At 35.0% G+C, this 14,085-nt stretch overlaps 1 pseudogene; it reads right to left on the bottom strand.

The window, feature by feature from the left end:
• Positions 1-11,290, bottom strand: part of LOC108530787 (60S ribosomal protein L23a pseudogene) — a 97,561-nt pseudogene extending 86,271 nt beyond the window's left edge.
• Positions 11,291-14,085: the final 2,795 nt, after the last annotated feature.

Here is a 14,085-nt window from a genome sequence, read left to right as displayed (position 1 = left end):
GTTTTTTTTTTTTGCCTTCAGACTGAGTCTTGCTTTGCTACCCATGCTAGAGTGCAGTGGCATGATCTCGACTCACTACAACCTCCACCTCCGAGGTTCAAGTGATTCTCTTGCCTCAGCTTCCCAAGTAGCTGCGACTATAGGAAAGCACCACCATGTCCAGCTAGTTTTTGTATTTTTAGTAGAGATGGTTTCACTATGTTGGCCAGGCTGGTGTTGAACTACTGACCTCAAGTGATCTGCCCACCTTTGCCTCCCAAAATGCTGGGACTACAGGTGTTAGCCACTGTGCCCTGTCTAAGACATTTTTATAACATAAAAGTGCAAGGTGAAGCATCAAGTTCTGATGTGGAAGCTGCAGCGAGTTATCCACAAGATCTAACTAAGACAATTGCGGAAAGGTAGCTACACTCAACAACACATTTTCAACGTAGACAAAACAACCTTATATTGAAAGAAAGTGCCATCCAGAATTTTCATAGCTAGAGAGAATTCAATGTCTATCTTCAAAGCATCAAAGGACAGGCTGATATTCTCATTAGGGACTAACTGTAGTTGGTGACATTTAGTGGAAGCCAATGCTCATTTACCATTTAAAAAATTCTAAGTCCTTAAGAATTATACTAAATCTACTGTACCTGTACGATATAAAGGAAAACACAAGGCCTAGATGACAGCACTCCTGTTTACAGCATGGTTTACTGAATATTTCAAGCCTAGTTTCAAGACCCACTGCTTAGAAAAAAAGTTTATTTTAAAATAGTGCTGCTTATTGACAATGTACCAAGTCACTCAACAGCTCTGATGAAATGAATGAGGAGATTAATGTATTCATGCTTGCTAACACAACATCTCTCCTGTGACCCATGCATCAAAGAATAAATTTGACTTTCATATCTTATTATTTAAAAAATACAGTTTGTAAGGCCATAACTACCATAGATATTGATTCCTCTGATAGATCTGGGCAAAGTCAATTGAAAACCTCCTGGATCTTTCATCATTCTAGCTGCTATTAAGATTATTTGTTCCCAACACAAAGAAATAATAAATGCCTTACATTATGAATGTGTTAATTACCCAAATCTGATCACTATATATGTTTTAAAATATCACTATTTACCCCATGAACATGTACAATTATAACTTGTCAATTTTAAGAAAGAATAATCATGATTCATGGGAGGTCAGAATATCAACCTTAACAGGATTTTAGAAAAAGTTGATCCCAACCTTCATGGATGACTTTGAAGAGCTCAAGACTTCAATAGAGGAAGTAACTGCAGATGTGATAGAAATCGCAAGAGAACAAGAATTAGAAGTGAAGCCTAAAGATGTGACTGGATTGATGTTATCTCATGATAAAACTTAAATGAATGAAGAGTTGTTTGTTATGGATGAACAAAGAAAGTAATTTCTTGAGGACAATCTACTCCTGGTGACAATGCTGTGAACATTGGTGAAATGACAACAAAGCATTTATAATATCACATAAACTTCATTGATAAAGCAGTGGCAGGGTTAGAGAGGACTGACTCTAAATTTGAGAGAAGTTCTACTGTGAGTAAAATGCCAAATAACAAACAGCTTTGCATGCTATGGAGAAACCTTTCATGAAAAGAAGAGTCAAGAAATGTGGCAAACTTTATTGTTGTCTTATTTTAAGTAATTGTCACAGCCACTCCAATCTCCGGCAACCACCACCCTCATCAGTCACCAGCCTTTAACATGGAGGCAAGACCTGCTGTCAGTAAAAAGATTACAACCCGCTAAAGGCTCGCATGATTGTTAGCATTTTTTAGCAATATAGTATTTTATAATTAAGGTATATACACTGTTTTTTAGACATAATGCTACTGATCACTTAACAGACTACAGTATAAACACAATGTCTATATGCACTGGAAAACAAAAAATTGTGTGACTTGCTTTATTGTAATATTTGCTTTGTTGCAGTGGTCTGGAAATGAACCTGCAATATTTCCAAGGTATGCCTGTACAGTATACATCCTCCACCTGAAGTATTTTAAATTTTATATTTAATTTAGTAGTAGCTCAAGATTATCACTGTCACAAGTGAGTTAAATTCACATTTATGAAAAAATGTGCAGCATTAATGTGTATATTCATGTAAGTAATATATTTTATAAACTTTAGTTTGACTCAAAACAAGGCAAAACACTTATTATCACAACTTGGAACATCAGTAAATCAATATCATTATTTTTAGAACTAAGAAAAAAGTAAACTTTGAAAACTAATTTTAAGTATGTAATCTAAATACGTATAAAGTAAAATAAGTCATGAAATCTGTATATACTATGATCTTAACTAATTTATTTCTTTGTATTTCTGTACTCAACAAACATTTACAATAAAAAGAACATTTTGAAAGTAACTATATTAGAATATTATCTGTTATTGTCTCTGAGAAATGAGACTATAAATACTTATTTAATTATTCTAGCCTTTCAGCAATTATGGAATTATGTTACAGTTACAAAAATCAGAAGAAAGAGAAGGTAGGAAGAAGAAAAGAAAGAAAGTATGAATATAGAAAGGGAAGAACTTAAGTTTAAAAAAAAAGAGAAAAAGGCAATAAAAGGATGCATTGTTTTATGACTTGCCTGAGTAGAAAAGGAGATTTGAGAAAGAAAAACAATAAACTACAAAAAAACAAAAAACAAACAAACAAACAAAACTACCCAAGTGGTTGAAACACAATGATTGCTTGTTGAATGTAAAACTAACCTTTTGTGAATATTTTGACCACTTTACAAGACCTTGGACTTTGAGTATGAATTGTTGATCTGTTACAGTCATGTGCTGCAGTTTGTCTTTTTCTCACTCTTGCCAGTTCATTCCTTTCATGTCAATGGAAATGAGATTTAGTGATACAAAACGCATTTTTGTCAGCAAGTCATGCTTAGGATCCACACACAGTCAGGCATGTAGATAACACACACTGCTCTTAATATCCCAACAATTCAACCTCCATTTCTGACCTTTCCCACTTATGGCATATTGAAATATAAAAGTCCCAGTGTATGCAAACTTAAAAATGAGGAAATTTAAACTTTTGTCCCGGGAAGGATGTAATTTGGTTTAACAACTATGCTCACTAACTCTGAGTGTAAAATCTTAGCAGAGGGACTGGGTGGGGTTTACATGATACTATTAAATTCAATAAAGAGAAGAAAGGGTCTATTCATTCACCCATTCAAACTAATTTTTTCATTGTACTTTTTATTGTTTGTTATCCCTAAAAGGATGAAATTCAATATGTAAAATACGTTTTTTTAAGAGATGAATCAGCTCTAATGCCAAATTCGATAAACTCAGTTGCTAAATTCACATTTCATTATCATAAGAGGGGGGAAAATAAATGATTCCCCAAATGTTAACTATTTTTCTCAGAAGCTCCAATCTGGAAATTAAGGGTAAGTTATTGGAGTGCTTAGAAGCCAAATTGATATTTGGAAAATAAAACTCACATAATGATTTTTGCAGCCAGTGTATTTATTCTGAATCCGACAGCCATTAATACACTTTAAACTCCAGGGAATGGAAGGAACCAATGTGAGTTACTTTATTATCTCATTTATAGGGGATATATGACTTTAGAAAGAACTGTGATTACAGAAAATTTGGCTTCACCCCTTCATTGCCTGACACTTAATGTATTTATTCTGGAGATCCTATCTTCTCTAGCATAGAAATACCACAAAGATCTCATGGAATTACATGAAATGCTCTCTTTCAATGCCTTTGAAATTTCCAAAGAAGAAAATCATCCTTCAAACAGTCGGTAGCAAAACCTTCTGACAATAAGAAGCCCTAATAAGAGATGATAGGTCTATGTAAGTGATTAACAACTTTATTTCTGTTGCCATATGGCTAATTCATGGTTTAAGCAAGGTAGGGCTGCATTGCTTTTAGCCTTCTAGTTTGTGTTAAGATCACAGCTTGCTAGATAAAAACCTCTCTGAGTTAGATATTCATTTCCAGAAACTCAACATATTGATGGATCTCTTCTATTTGTCTCTTTGAACATTTGTCTTGTTATTCCCAGCACAGAGAGGGTATACTAGAGCAACATGGAGCAATTAACAGAGCAAGGGATCTGGATTCAGGTGGCCTGGGTTCTAGGTCTGTATCTATCTTATAAAAAGTGACTCAAAGCAAGTTCTAAGCATCTCTGGACCACAGTTTTCTCCTGGGCAACATGAGGACTGACCATTGTATTATAATATCAACTGACTCTGCAGTCTTAAAAATCCATCTCCTATGAATAAAGATGTGAAACTGAAGTAAAGGGACCATATTATTTGACAAAATACAACTCATTCTGAAAAAAAAATCAAATCAAAGTGCTAGAGATGAATTACATTACTACAAAAGTGCCGAGACCAGCTTGGTCAGGGAGACTCTAACCCAGCGGCGCTAGAGGAATTAAAGACACACACAGAGAAATATAGAGGTGTGGAGTGGAAGGGAAATCAGGGGTGTCACAGTCTTCAGAGCCGAGAACCTTGAACAGAGATTTACCCACGTATTTATTGACAGCAATAAATTGACAGTGATTAGCATTGTTTCTATAGATTAAGTATTCCTTACGGGAAACGAAGGGATGGGCTGAAATAAAGGGATGGGTTGGGCTAGTTATCTGCAGCAGGAGCATGTTCTTAAGGCACTGATCGCTCATGCTACTGTTTGCGGTTTAAGAAGGCCTTTAAGCTGTTTTCTGCCCTAGATGGACCAGGTGTTCCTTGCCCTCATTCAGGTAAACCCACAACCTTGCAACGTGGGCGTCATGGCCATCATGAACACGTCACAGTGCTGCAGAGATTTTGTTTATGGCCAGTTTTGGGGCCAGTTTATGACCAGATTTTGAGGGCCTGATCCCAACACAAAAGAGTCATTGTTTTGCTTTGCGCTTCAAATGTAGACACTAATATAGCCAAAGAGGTTGACCAAAACTAGATTCGTAGGGTATACATTTAAATTAATTATCAGGACATTAAAAACTGCTCTAAATAAGTAATCAAATTACATTGGTTGGTTTGTTTTGTACTGTTGGTTGGTCCTAGTTCAAAAATGCTTGCATGTTTAGAGAAAATACTAAACAATAACAGATGATGCTATAAAAAGTGTGTGCACGTTCTTAAAACAGTCTTACAGGACATTTTATTAACTGTGTTTTACAAAACCCAAAATAATTTTCTAACTATGTCTTGCAACACATTTAGAAGGAAATTTGTAATGCATAGGAAAAGTAAGAAAAGGACCATAATTTTCAATTAAAATTGACCTTTAAATTTCATAATGGACAAAATCAACTCAGTGCCTACAATGCTTATATAGATAAAAATAATGATGATTGTATCCTGTCTAACACGGTGAAACCCTGTCTCTACTAAAAATACAAAAAATTAGCCAGGAGTGGTGGCGGGCGCCTGTAGTCCCAGCTCCTCAGGAGGCTGAGTCAGGAGAATGACGTGAACCCGAGAGGCAGAGCTTGCAGTGAGCTGAGATCGTGCCACTGCACTCCAGTCTGGGTGAGAGAGTGAGACTCTGTCTAAACAATAATAATAATGATGATGATGATGATTGTAATAATAGCAATAATATTTAGCATATGAGTGCTACGATATCAGGAAAGCACTGTGATAAGCACTTGTATTGCATTATATCATGAAATTTCCCTAATAATCCTATAAAGTAGATAATATTATGTGACTTTACAGAGCAGGAAACTTGCTGACTTTCAATGTGAAAGTTGAACACTGACTACCCATAGGTACTAAGAAAGGAGCAATAGACATCAGGGCCTGCCGGAGGGTGGAGGGTGGCAGGAGGGTGAGGATCAACAAACTACCTATCAGGCACTATGCTCATTACTTGGATGATGAAATAATCTGTACACCAAACCCCCATGTCAGGCAACTTATCCATGGAACACACCTGAACATATACCCCTTCAACCTAAAATCAAAGGTGGAAGGGGGAAAAAAAGAAAGTAAAATGGCAGAATGAACAGGAATAAATATATTTGTTTTTCTCAAAGTGGTTTCTTCAAATTATAGCTAGATAGTGTTGCTTTAGTCATATTTAATCTGGCTCTGCCCATACAGCAATTACAAAACTGAGAAAAATAGTTTTCCCTTGGGAACTTCCTATGCTCCTTGCTAGATATTGTCTTTATTTGTCTAGTGTTTATTTTTTTAACTTTATTTTATTGAAGTGTAACACATAAAGTACACCAATATCACTTGTACAGTTTAACTTTTACAAAGTATGCACACTTAGACAACTTCCACCAAGATTAATATGTATAACGTTTCCAGCAGCCCAGCACTTGGCCTCATAGCCTCCTGTGGTCATTGCCCACCCAGTGAAATATAAGTGCCATTGTGCCTTTAACACTGTGTATTAATTTTTTGGTTTTATAGCTACATATATATATATATGTGTGTGTGTGTGTGTATATATGCATATATATACACATATGTAAGTTTATATATACACACATACATATGCATATTTTTTAAACTTTTAAGCTCAGGGATACATGTACATGTTGTGCATATTTATTACATAGGTAAACATGTGTCATGGTGGTTTGCTGCACAGATCATTCCATCACATAGGTATTAAGCCCAGCATCCATTAGCTATTCTTTCTGATGCTCTCCCTTCCCTTATCCTTACAAGCCTCTGTGTGTGTTGCTCCCCCGACGTGTCCACATGTTGTCGTCATTCAGCTCCCACTTGTAAGTGTGAACACGTGGTGTTTTTCTGTTCCCACATTAGTTTGATGAGGATAATGGCTTACAGCTCCATCCACCTTCCTGCAAAGGACATGACCCTGTTCCTTTGTATGGCTGCACAGTATTCCATGGTGCATATGTACCACATTTTCCTTATCCTGTCTGTATCTATCATTGTTGGGCATTTAGATTGATTCAACATCTTTGCTAATGTGAATAGTGATGCAATGAACATGCACATGCATGTATCTTTATAATAGAATGATTTATATTCCTTTGGGAATATACCCAGTAATGGGATTGCTGTGTCAAATGGTATTTCTGCCTCTAGGTCTTTGAGGAATTGCCACATTATTCAAAAGAATACGTATATGCAACCAACAAACACATGAAAAGTAGTTCAACATCACTGATCATTAGAGAAATGCAAATCCAAACCACAATGAGATACCATCTCACTCGAGTAATACATCTTAGTAGCAGCCGTTTGTACTCTTTCATCAGTGACTTCTTTTACTCAAACTCAAAATCATGTGTGTGGTTTATCTCTGTTCTTACAAATAGGAGTAATTTGTTGTTTTTAATTCATGTACAGTACTTCATTGTTTTGACTATACAACAATTTACGTATCCAATTCACTTGTGAGGAGCATTGGAAAATATGACAAAATTGGGGCCAATATAAATGATGCTGCTGTTGACATTCTTCTTTGTATCTTTCAATGCGTATATATGGATATACCAGTTGACTGAAACACAGACACATTGCAATTTAGAATTTATCTTGTGTAAGTGTGTGTGTGTGTGTGTGTGTGTACAAAATATTAGGTGATGTGTTGTTTTAATAGATACTGGAAACAAGTTTTCAGAAGTATTTGTAATATTTAATTTACCCTTAATTATTAAAACTTGTAATTGTTCAACATGCTAGTCAACACACTTAATATTGTCTATTGTCTATTTATTTTCTCTTTTTTTGTTTGTTTAATTTAAGCAATTCTTTATTTTTTATTTTTTGGTTTAACATGTTTTATTACATTTAAGCCTCACACAAAACTTGGTAGATACTAATGTCAAGTTAGCTTACAAATGAGAAAAAAATGATTCTCAGAGAAGCTTTCCTGTTGCATATCAGGAGATGGCAGGGTCTTGGATGGACATGGCAGACAATGCCTTCTTGATCATTATCGTGGGGGAGTTTGGTGTCCAAGCCTTGGGTCAGTGTAGAGCACCACGATGAGGACAAGAAGCTTTCCTGTTGCATATCAGGAGATGGCAGGGTCTTGGATGGACATGGCAGATGATGCCTTCTTGATCATTACCGTGGGGGAGTTTGGTGTCCACGCCTTGGATCAGTGGAGAGCACCACGATGAGGACACCTCTGTGACCCAAACAGAGCAGAGTGCCAGAAAGACCATGAAAGACTCACACTTGACAGTATCACTTCTGCCCTCTGGGGTCTTGTGGTCAGCTGGAGAGGTGTGATGATGATACTAGACTCAGGAGACTGGGCTGCAATTCTGATGAGCGTATACTGGTATGTCTTTGATATCATTGCCTTTTAATTGGCATTTCTCTAATGAAGTACCATTTTGTAAAACTTTATGGTATGGTTTAGCTGCATTCCCATCCGAATCTTATTTTGAATTGCATTTCCCATAATCCCCATGTATCGTGGGAGGGACCTGATGGGAGGTAATTTAATAAGGGGGATGGTTACCCTCATGCTGCCCTAGTGATAGTGAGTGAATTCTCATGAGATATGATGGTTTTGTAAGTGGCTTTTCTCCCTTTTGCTCAGCACTTCTCCTTGTTGCCGTCATGTGAAGAACATGTTTGCTTCCCCTTCTGTCATGATTGTAAGTTTCCTGAGACCTCTCCAGCCATATGGACCTGTGAGTCAATTAAACCTCTTTCTTTTATAAATTACCTAGTCTCATGTATGTCTTTATTAGCAGCATGAGAAAGAACCAATACACTTCACATATGTGTGTTGACCTTCTAGATGTGTTCTTTTGTGAACTGCCTGTGCTATTTTTCGTGTTTGTTTTTTTCTATAAAGTGTTTTTTGTCTTTTTCTTATTGCTTTAAAGATATTCTTTATAAATACTGGATATAAGTCTTTTGTCAGATGTGTGCATAGCAAACATTTTCTTTCTCTGTTTTACATTTTATTTCTCTGAATAGTTTATTTTGATGGAAAGGAATTCTTAATTCCTTTCTTTAATGACATCCAGCTTATCAAAACTTTCTTTTGTGAATTCTGCTCCATTTAAGAAATATTTGTCCACCCCATGTCATAAGGATATTCTCCTATATTATCTTCTACATGCTTTATGGTTTCTCTATTAAATTTTCAATGGCAGTGGAAATCAACCTATTTATAATATGCCTAAACACCTGCATAAAAGACCATTTTGTTCTATTTTGATTCACAAATCCCCTTAAAACTCTGTTGAAAACTATAAACGCTCCTCTTATGCTATAGAAAACATGGGGAAGGTTTTACTAGTCACCTTCACTATTGAAAAATTCATCCACTGGACTTTATCCCCTGCCTCTATGTTGTATGCCTAAAATGTAGGAAGACTGGAATCCAGGAATGTGTCATCATAGCAACCTAAGAAATACCAGAGTGATTGGATTATTCAAAGGCACTTTTAAAAAAGAAAGGTGGTGGTCTTAGAACAAATAAAATAAATTTCTTAAAACCCTTCCACAGGATCAGCAATAAGTTCCTGCAGTAAATAAAAGCTTCAGTCAAAGAGAAATCATTTTTTCATGATTTTGGCAAAAATATGCAGAAACTTTATTTAGGTTACTTCAGTATAAGATACCTTAGATACTGGCCTATATTAATCCAAGCAACAGTAGAGTTTCTCCAGGAGGCCTAAAGGAAACAGATTTAGGGGTTCCACAACTGTCAGAATCAAGAGGCAGTAGACAGTTTCAGCCTTCCCACTTGCTAGAGAGATAGCAAATATATATCTGAGTTCTCTTAGGAAATATCCCAATATTTATACATAGTAAGTAGAGTTAATTATGAATACATAATATTTTCTAATCAATTAAACACAAAGTAACTTAGATATAATAAGACTTTTCTGGAATTTTAGACATGCTCACCATTGTTAAGAAATGTGTATAATTTACTAAATACTATTGGATAAAATCTATTACTTAAGGGAAATATTTAATGGGTTTAAAATTGAAATGCTACAAAATCATTTTAAAATAATTAAAAGTAAGAAAAAAGGCTGTGTTGAAAATGTATAACATAAATTGAGCAAGATTTTAGCAACTTCAATAGAACAACTGTTAATTATTTTAAAAAACAAGAGATAGCTGCAGTGTTTGAAGGATGATTTAATGAAACACAACAGGTGGTTTAAATAAATTATGAATGTACATTAAAACTTCTGGCTGGCACAATCATCATTGCTATAATTATTCCTAATATATTTAGAGTTTAGAGAACTGGTTACTCAAACATGTCTGTGTTTGTGTGTGGAAAAAAGAAAAATAGGATGTAAAATGCAGGAGAACTTCAACTCACTAAACATTTCAAAACAAAGATGTAGGAACTTGAAGTACTTGAGGCAGCAAATGTTTACCTTGCCATTCCGTATCAGGCATGCAATAGCAGACACAGCATTCATGTATTCATTCCTAATTAATACTAATAGATGATTTCACCAGTCAAAATCAATGAAAATCAGATAATTTAGAGAATGCATGGAGTGTACCAACAAAAAGATATTCCTGACAACACAGAAGGAAATACTCTTGAGTGACTAAACTTCTACAGACTCCTCCAGAAAAATAGTATTAATGTAATTATGCAAGAAAAATTTGGAGATTTAGGGACAATATGGTAATAGGAATGAGATCTGTAATGATATGGAAAATATGAACTCATGAGTTAGTCAATTAACTCATGAGCAGAATGGTATAGCTCAAAGAATCTGAGTTCGAGAGACAAATAGATCTGTTTGGATAATAGCTTACTCAGTGTTTAGTCTCTCAGGTACAGTTTTCTCACATATAAAATCACTGTAAAAAAAATGCCTACATTGCAAAGCTGTTTTGTGAGCTGTAAATATATAAAGTGCCTGAAGATGCAGTCAATGCATGAACACTGTCATTAGGACTAATAATGTCCTTCTCTTTTCATGAATATCTTTTGTGTCCATGAAATGGGGGAGAAATCCTTGAAATGCCTATCAAACTTGAGAACTCCGGGAAGAAGTAAAATACGACCTTAGGCTATTAAATCTTAGAAAATAAAAATCTAGCAGCTTCCAATTCAGTCTTCTGCCTGCTACCTACCTGCCATGTGGCCTAGAGGTGCTAAAAAAGCTTTTTGTCGAAATGCTGGTGTTCTGACCACTAGCAGCAACCTTATTTTCATTGCTTAGTTGACTGGAAAGGGTCGCCATCCATACATATTGCAATTTTGATATTGCAGAGTCACATTGCAATTGTTCTACTAATTTCCTCTGGTGGTCACAATTGTTCATCGTTATCAGTCAGACCCAGAGCTCAACGGGGCCACTGTGAAACTGCAGGTGAAATCCATTCCCGGCATGCTACATCCGTCCCCAGTGACCCTCAGTCTCAAACCACCACGTAGGATGTTCTGTTTGAGGCACTTATACGCTCATGGGCCTCATGAATTATCACCGACAAGAAATACATTTATTTCCATGTGAATTCCATGATTAACAGTGCTATAAATAATGGTAAGCCAGAGGAAAAATTTTTAATTGGAAGCACATGGGCAAGGATTTTAGGTTTCCTTCTATTTCATCAGGGTGATTTTATTTCCATGGGCATTCATTATCATACCTGACAACTGATGGCTTTATAGGTGATTTTATTGGCGGTTTTAGAGAAGACTTAAACAGGCAGAGATTAGCAAAGTAACAAGTGACGTTGTCAAGCAGGGAGGTGGTCATCACTGTGTAGGCAGAGAAAGGGGAGGAAAGGTGAAGAGTCTACCACTCATCATTTTTTTCACACAGAAGAAATGTGAAGGTTGAAAAGATGGAAAAATGGCATTAGACAGAGTTAATGGGAATAGTTAATAGAAAAAGTGGTTCTACAATTGAAACATACCTCTAAATTTCACACAATAACGTGGTAACCAGGTCACATTGCCGAGAGCACTGAGCTATGTGAAACTAAAGCAGAAAAGCAAAAAGTCCCACCGCCAGATTTACTTTCATGCCTCTGCTGAATGGCCATCTTTCAGCCCAGAGCCAGGAATTGATTCTCTGGCACCTCTTTTCTCAATATTTTGAATTTGGATTTATCAATTTGTGAGCACTTGAACCATAAGCAAATATATGCCTAAGAGGTTCTTGTTTTGTACAAGTATGGAGTTAATCATTCATCATTTATATGTTATTTTAACAAGGTAAATGAGACAAGACAATGATCCTGTACATGCTCACATTTATATAACTAATTTATCTTTCATGTGCAGATTTTTAGACTAATAGTTGCCCTGAGATTCATACCATTCGTAAATCACATGTAAAATTATTTGGTAGTAGGCTTGTGGTATGTACCAATCAATGGAGTAGTTTCAAAAATCCAAAATTTAGAAATGATAGAAATAAAAGCAAGTATTTACTGATTATGGATTTTCATACCTATTATTCATAGTATCATGTTTTCATGCATATACTTAGACTTAATATTCAGCACAACAATATGCAGTAGTTACTCATATTTTAACAATAAGGAAACAGGCTAAAATGGCATAAATGTTATCCATTTCTCCAGCCAAAGAAATATAAACTAGTATGAGAGATACTTGATCCCCAAATTATCTGGTTATAAAACCCATAATCTTTTCAACTACTCCAAACTTGGTAAGTGACTGATACCATGATAGACATTCAGGGAATTGTTGGAGCAAAATAAAACTTGTTTTATCAAAATAATCAAAATGTATGTGTTTTAATAGGGTATGTTGTATCCTGTTTTATTAGGATATTTCTCAGTTATCAGAAAATCTTCCTATAATTAGACAGACAGTAATCAAAATCGGAATAGCAAATAAAAACAATCTGAAAGACCTAATAATAGCTTTAATTATGCATATGTAGGTGCTTCATATTTTGTTTTTAAAAAGAGTAGAAAATGCTATCTAGAAACCACAAACCATGTGAAATCTGCCTTTTGCTTCAACACAAATATTTCTATAAAGACAAAAAATTAGTGATGCTTTGAGATTTATTTCAGAGTTTTAAAGCTACCAATTTTATTTTTTTGAAGAACAGAGCCTAAGACTTAATAGTTATACAAAAGATAAATCATCTATCCATGTAATTAACTCAAAATTACAATGGCAATAAAGGTACAGTTAAATTCATATTGATATATGAAATTGTATAGAATGTTAATACATTTAATTGACATTTAATAAGATAGCTGCAGCAAGTTAATTGGATATCAATTTACGTAGTTCATAAATGTCATTTTTTAAATAATTAAGCTCATATCCTGAAGTTAATGTTCATATAGTTTACCATGAATTATTAACATCTATTTATTTATATGTATATAATGTGTTTCAGTCTTCCACATGTCTTTAATCAAAAAAAATTATTTCTTATTTATTTATGCTTGTCAGTTAATGTGCAGAAACATAATACATTAATTTTCATCATTACAACTGAAATCAAACTTACATGGCCACTTACTATTGTTCCTTAAAGCCTGCAAAATATACCCAGTTAAAACTAAAAATCTTTTCTTCTTATCAAGTTCTTGAAAAATACCTCAAATTTACTCTTTTCTCTAAAGCTTACTTAACTCTCCTTCACGTATAACAAATTTCTTCTTGCTGTCTCCTCCTTTTGGGTCTTGGAAATTGTGTCCTACCAATAACTACTCTTTAATTTTATGGCCTTGGAGTTGCTGGGTAAAGATGAAAAACAATAAAGCTGATGCACAAATGGTTCCTTCTTCATTTCATAATCAAGTAGAGAAAAATAAACAAAGTTTAAAATATTACAATAGGTATAATTTCATCAGCAATATTATGTCACAGACTTGGAAAAGTTAAGGCCATACCTATTGGTCCAGCTAGATAAGCTAGACAAGATATCAAAAACAATTGCCCTAACTACGTCAGAACACAAAGTTACCTGAATCTAGCTGCCCATATTAAGAGCAAGATGAAAACCAAATGAGCTAGCAACTCTTCAAATGTAGTGTGAGCAAAACATAACCAAAGGAATAGAAACTACTTCAATAAAAGAGTTCTCTAAAATTGTACCATCTGATAAGGATTAGGTGATAG

Source organism: Rhinopithecus bieti, unplaced genomic scaffold, assembly GCF_001698545.2.
Source record: "Rhinopithecus bieti isolate Rb0 unplaced genomic scaffold, ASM169854v2 scaffold_6782, whole genome shotgun sequence".
In the NCBI taxonomy this organism is placed as follows: domain Eukaryota; kingdom Metazoa; phylum Chordata; class Mammalia; order Primates; family Cercopithecidae; genus Rhinopithecus; species Rhinopithecus bieti.
Note: the sequence above shows the minus strand (reverse complement) of the source record. Positions and strands in the feature narration are given on the sequence as shown.